General features: G+C 37.9%; 1 pseudogene; it reads right to left on the reverse strand.

Annotated features, from left to right (window-relative positions):
• Positions 1 to 4,104: 4,104 nt before the first annotated feature.
• LOC138160970 (serine/threonine-protein kinase VRK1 pseudogene) lies at positions 4,105 to 5,556 on the reverse strand (annotated as a pseudogene).
• Between the last annotated feature and the right edge of the window lie 927 nt (positions 5,557 to 6,483).

The raw sequence follows: 6,483 nt of genomic DNA on the forward strand, positions 1-6,483 counted from the left end.
TCACTCTCCATCCATTTTTTTGTGATCCTCACCAGCTGCCCTGCCACCCTGAAAAAACCTCCACCCTGAAGTCCTTCTCTTCTGAATTGTGATTGTGTAACTAGATGACCATTTCAGGAGAATCTTCAGGATTGTTCCACTTCACTTTCAACTTTGCATTACTTCCTACTGCTCACCAGTTATCTCACTTCTGCATGTCTGCTCTTCCTCTCATACCTTCCCTTCAACTTCCCATTTATATATTTTCTTTTCCAATTAGAATGATTTTTTTCTGGTTTTGTTTTTGTTTTTTAGAATATTTTACTTTTTTTCTCAATTAGATGTAAAACTAATTTTTAAAGTAATTTTTGAGTTCCAAATTCCCTCCTCCCCTCACTTCTTGAGAAGGTAGGCACTTTCATATAGATTATACATGTGCAGTCATGCAAAAAAAATAAATCCAAATTAACTATGCTGCAAAAGAAAACAGACAAAAATGTAGGAAAACAAAGTTTTTAAAGTATACTTCAATCTGCCATTTAGAGACCACCAATTCTTCCTCTGGAGGTGGATAGCATTAAGTCTTTCAAAATTGTCTTCTACAACAATGTTGTATAGTTGTTGTATAGTGTTGCTAAGAATGGCAGTTGTTGTCCTTCATGCTCACAGAAAAACAAAATGGCACCACTGTTGGGGTCAAGGTACAATGTGTCCAAATGGGCCGATCAGACTAATATGAGCTCAGAAAACTACCGCAGATTAGGCACAAATAGTCCATATGACCATTTGGAGTGGACAGATTTCTAAATGTTTTCATCTCACATTTCTTTTGAGTTACTGCAATTCTGCTTTGCTCAGAGAGTGTAATACCTTCTTTGATGCCAAAATACTGCCATGGTGAGTCCTGTGCCAGTATCTGTCATGGCTCATCAATTCCAAAGTTCTCCAGAGAGACATTGAGAGTGTCTGTATCACTTTTTCTGATCTCTCTGTGAGTGCTTACCCCATGTGAGATCTCTATAAAAGAGTCTTTTAGGCAAACATACATTTGGCATTTTAAAAATGTGGCAGCATGTCCGAGTTGTGCTCTCTGCAGTAGAGTTTGAATGCCTGGCAGTTCAGCTCAAGAGAGGACCTCAGTGTCTAGCACCTTATCTTGCCAGGTGATCTTCAAAATCTTCCTAAGAAAATTTCAAATGGAAGCAATTCAGTTTCCTCTCATGGCTCTGGTTTACTGTCCTGGATTCACAGATCTGCAACAATGAGGTCAGAAAAACAGCTCTGTAGACTTTCAGTCTGGTAGAATTCCTCTTCTCTCCACACTTTTCTTCAGAGCCTCCCAAAAAATGGCCTGGCTTTCTCAAAGCACACCTCAGTCTCATCATCTCTGTACATATCTCTGGAAAGTGTACTGCCAAGGTAAGTGAACATATTCAAAGCATTCAAAATTTCTTCATTTACTGTAACCTTTGGTTTCACATATGGATGATATAGAACCAGCTGGTGGAGAGCATGTTTTCTTAGTGTTAATTGTCAGGTCAAAATTAGCACAAACGACAGAGAATCAACCATATTTTGTTGCATCGCAGCCTCTGAGATAGTACACAATCATCTGAGAACAAAAAGGCGGGCACTAGTTCTCCCTCCTCTTGAGTCTTGGCTTGCAGCCTTTTCCAGCTAAATAATTGAGCATCAGTGTGGTAACTGACTTCAATGCCATTTTTTTCTCCTTTTTCAGGGTATCTGACAACATCGCTAAAAAAGATTATGCAAAAAAGCATGGGAGCAAGCACACGGCCCTGCTCCGCTCCCTTTCTGCTCAAACTTCCCATGGCAGAAGAGCTTTTGCATGTCGTTTTAGGCTCCTCTTGTGTGACAAAACTCGTGCTGTTGATCCTATTTCAGCTGAGACTGGCAAGGCTGAGGTCCATCGCTCATACAAAAGCTGATTGAAATCTTCTGGGTTATATGTCATGAGAAAGTTATCCCACAGGAATTCAAGGATGATATCTTCATCCTTATCTATAAAAGAAAGGGAAATAGGTTGTCCTATAACCATAACAGGGGGATCCCTCTCGTTTAGTCAATGCCAGCAAAAGTCTTGCCAGAGTCCTCCTCAATAGGTTGATCCTTCGCCTGGTAGATGCTCATTTCCTTGAGAACCAGCATGGCTTCAGAAATGGCTGAGGAACATTTGATACAGTCTTTGCTACCCCCAACAACTCCAGGAGCAAAGCCAAGAGGGGAACAGAGGTCCGTACTTAGCATTCTTTAATCTGACCATGGCCTTTGATACTTTCAGTTGTGAGGGCTTATGGAAGATCATGGCAAAATTTGGTTGCCCACAGAAGTTCATGAGTATTGTATGTCAGCTTCATGACTACATACTTTCCTAGGTTCTGGTTAATGGATTTTGCTCTCATGCTTCCCCAGTCACAAATTTTTGAGAATGCCTAAGTCACAGAATATAAACTGTTTGAGGGAAGGTATTATCTAATTGTTCATATTTATATTCTCTCTCTCTCTCTCCATTAGTTTAGTAAAGTTTGCACTTTCTAAGTTACATATTGTTTGTATTCTTCTAGAATTTGTATTTCTTTTTTTAATGTCTTGCCTCATTTCTTCTAGTCGTTCTTATAGTCCCTTTGGGAAATCCATCATTTCCTTTGAGTCACTACCTGAAGCTACTATCACAATGCTGTCTTTCTAAGTTGAATTTGGAGGCATTTCTGGATCACTAGTTTTCATAGTGGTCAGTGTTTTCTTTAGTTTACTCATCTCTGCAACTTTAGTTTCTTCTTTTTTTTTCTTTTTGGAAGGGGGAAGGCAGGGCAATTGGGTTTAAATGACTTGTCCAAGGTCACACAACAAGTAAAGTGTTAAGTGTCTAAGGTTGGATTTGAATTCAGGTCCCCCTGACTCCAGAGCCAGTGCTCTATTCACTGTGCCAGCTAGCTGCTCCTCAACTTCAGTTTCTTAACTAAGGCTTAATGTTAGGTCAAGTCCCCGATTTCTTCTCTCCTTTTTGGTGGAGTAGGTGTATTGTTTGAAATTGCACTTTATCACTTGGGCTCCTGTGCTAACCTCTCCCACCTCAGTTCTTGTTTCTCTGGATATTTAAGGTTTGGAGTGCCAAATCATAAGGGACCTCTGTGATATTTCAGGACGGAGTGGCAAAGATCTCAGATCGCTAGGATATTCATCTTAATAAGGCCATGCCCTCACTAGTTGCTCCTATTTCTTATGGCTTCCAAGGTCCCCACTCTGACTTTTTGACAACCCAGGCTTTTTCTGGGGAGTTTTCTACACTTACAGCCTCCAGATACAGAGACCAAAAAAGTACATTTCTCATCATCTCTTGTGACATTGGGATCCTTTGAACTTGTTTTCTTGAGCACAGTTATTTCTTTGCTGGTGACTTTTTGGCTATTGACCTAACAGTCAGTCTGGATGTAGAAGTCACTGTAAGTTTTTTTTTTCATTATTAGTTTTTTTGATCATTATTCAGCTTAGTATGATTTGGGGGGGGGGGGAGCGTTGCTGGATTAGGTGTGGGAGAGGTGATATACCTGCCTTCATTCAGGCAGCCATCTTTGTTTGAAATAATATTCCATTACATTATTATATCATGATTTGCTCAGATACCTCATAATTCTTGGGCAGCAGTTGTTTTTTCCAAGTTTTGTTATTACAAATACAACTGCAACATTTTTTTTAAGATAGGTCTTTTCGGGGCAGCTAGGCGGTGCAGTGAATACAGCACCAGCTCTGGAGTCAGGAGGACCTGAGTTCAAATCCAACCTCAGACATTTAACACAAAAACTAGCTGTGTGACCTTGGGCAAGTAACTTAACCCTGATTGCCCTCCAAAATGCAAAAAAAGGTCTTTTCCAGCTATAAAGTGCATACTTTAAGATGCTAGAGAAGGATCATTGGTTCTATAAACAGACTGAATTTTTCTAGCATGACTCATTTCACATAAATTTAATTTTTCATATTTTATGAGCTTTTTCAATTTGATGATAATATTTAAGAGTGATTTTAATTTAAATATCTTGTTTACTCATGATATTGAACATTTTTTCACAGGGTTACTGTCATTTACATCTCTCTTTTTTTGCATAACAAATTATATGAAGTATTTATTTTAATAAAAATCTTTAAACACTCCTCAAAGACACAAGGATTTAAAGATATTTCCAACACCCTTCCTCCCAAGATTCACATGAAAATTAAACACAATACAAGAAAAGAGAAAAGAATCATTATTGAAAAAAGGACAGATGAAGCAAATTCTGTATATGGGCTTATTGTATTCATTCTACTTCGGGACTCTCTTTCTGGTTCTTGAATGAGTTTGAGTTCCCTTCAATATATTTTGATGTGAAATTTCCACTTCTGCACCTGATGCTATGCTTTCCTCTATCTATTTCTTTCACTTCTTTGGTCCCATTTTTGTTAGTAAATCTCCATTTTCCAAGATACACAAGTCCAGTTTGCCATCATCCTTATTTCCTGTAGCCTTTAGCCTTGCAAAAAAATTTCTCATAAATTCTGATAATGAGGTTTTTCTGTGTAGCCCAATAATTTCACTTTTTCCATATACTTACCAGTTTCATCTGGTTTGTTTTTCTCAGGAAAACACTTATCCATCAAACTTGCAATATTTTCTCAGTAGCTAATTTTGGAATCTCTGACATAGTTAGGATCTTTCAAATTGTCCTCCCAAGGGAGATGGCCACTAAGCCACTGGATCATGCAGTAACCTAGTATTTCCAAGTCACCCTGTCTTGATGGAGCCATACCCTTATGTGCATTAACACTTGTATACTCAATGGTTCCATCATGACACCTTTTAGGGTCTTCTTTGTATTCTTTGTGAACTCCACCTGGATAATACCGGTAAGTGACTCCATAATCTATTAAATACACCTGGTCAGGACTCTTGTAGTTCAGTAGAAGATTTGAGGCTTTGATATCTCCATGTACATATTCATGCTCATGGATATATTCCAGAATATCCCGTATTCTTAAGTTTAGCTGCAAGACAGCTTTTGGTGAAAACCTTTTGGCATTAGCTTCATACAATTTCTGAAGATCACTTCCAAAGCGATCCATTACCACAAACCTATAACCGTTTCCATTTTTATCGTGTAGTCCAGAACCCCAATACTTAGGAACACCCAAGTACTTCAGTTTATGGGAACGAATCCGCTTTTGAATTAGCTCTGGTTTAGCAGCTCTCTGGTAGAACTTTAATTCTTACAAAGAGGTCCATTGTCACTTGGTTCAACTTTTATAACACAGGGGGCATCACTGCCAAATGACTTTGAAGAATTAGTATCAGCGAGATACATGCAAGCAAAACCACCTTGGCCAATTGATTGTCCTACTTTCCATTCCTTTTTGGTCAGGTCAATTACAACTTCCCCTTCTGCAAACTGTCCTGCTACCTTTCTCCATGCTGGACCTTTTTTTGCAGGTTGTGATGTTTTCACAGGAGGCATTTTTACTGAAACCACGACGCTGGAGGCTCCTTCGCAGACTAAACTTCCCACCACTTCAACCGACACCGGATTCCCCTAAATCTCTTTTTTTGAAAACTCTTCAGATCCATAAATATCAAGCAACAAAGAATGATAAATTACTAGTGACCATCTGAAAGATTGCTCTAAATCATTAATAACAAAAGAAAGATAAATAAAATATTTTTGAAGTTCCATTTCATGCATAACAAGTTGGAAAACCGGAGAAAAGGTGAGAATATTCAATCAATATTGGAGATGTTCAAAACACAGGAAAAGTATATTACTATTGGATAAACTGTATAATGATCTTTGCTTTCTGGAAAACAATTTATATTATACTAAAAAGATGATTAAAATATTCACATCCAACCGCTGGCATATATTTTCTACATTTCCATCTCCTTAACTTCAAGATACAGCTCCAAATCCCAGCTTCCATAGAAGACCTTTTTGCCCTCTCGCTTCTATTGAAGATTGCCTTTAATCCACGATGTATGTATTTTGGATGCACATGTGTTTTCAAGTTGTCTCCACCATTAGAATGAGAACTCCTTGAGAAAAAAAAAAACTTTTTACCTTTCTTTGTATCTTTAGATCCTAACACAGTACCTAAAAACATAGTAAATGCTTACTAAATACCTCTTAACTGCAAAGAAATTAAAGAGGTCAAAGATAGAGATCTCATGTAGAGCCAATGCTTTAAACCAGTACTTTGGTTAGAGCAAAGAAGTGAAAAAACAAAACAAATGCCCCATCGTTAGGGAATGACCAAACAAATTCTTATACATGAATTTGAGTATGGTGTTAAATGTGTACATTATTCTCAGAATTTTCACATTGTTCACTAGTTGATATAGTGTAGGCATCATCAAAAAATGCTTTTCTACTGCCTTGTTGATGACGATGATGAAGAAGATAGCCAATGTTTCTAGAGAAATATACAAATATTATCTCATAGTTTATATATTCCTATATT

Source organism: Petaurus breviceps, unplaced genomic scaffold (genome assembly GCF_028583685.1).
Source record: "Petaurus breviceps papuanus isolate PSGF00001 unplaced genomic scaffold, PetGlider_PUasm1.0 183, whole genome shotgun sequence".
In the NCBI taxonomy this organism is placed as follows: Eukaryota; Metazoa; Chordata; class Mammalia; order Diprotodontia; family Petauridae; genus Petaurus; species Petaurus breviceps.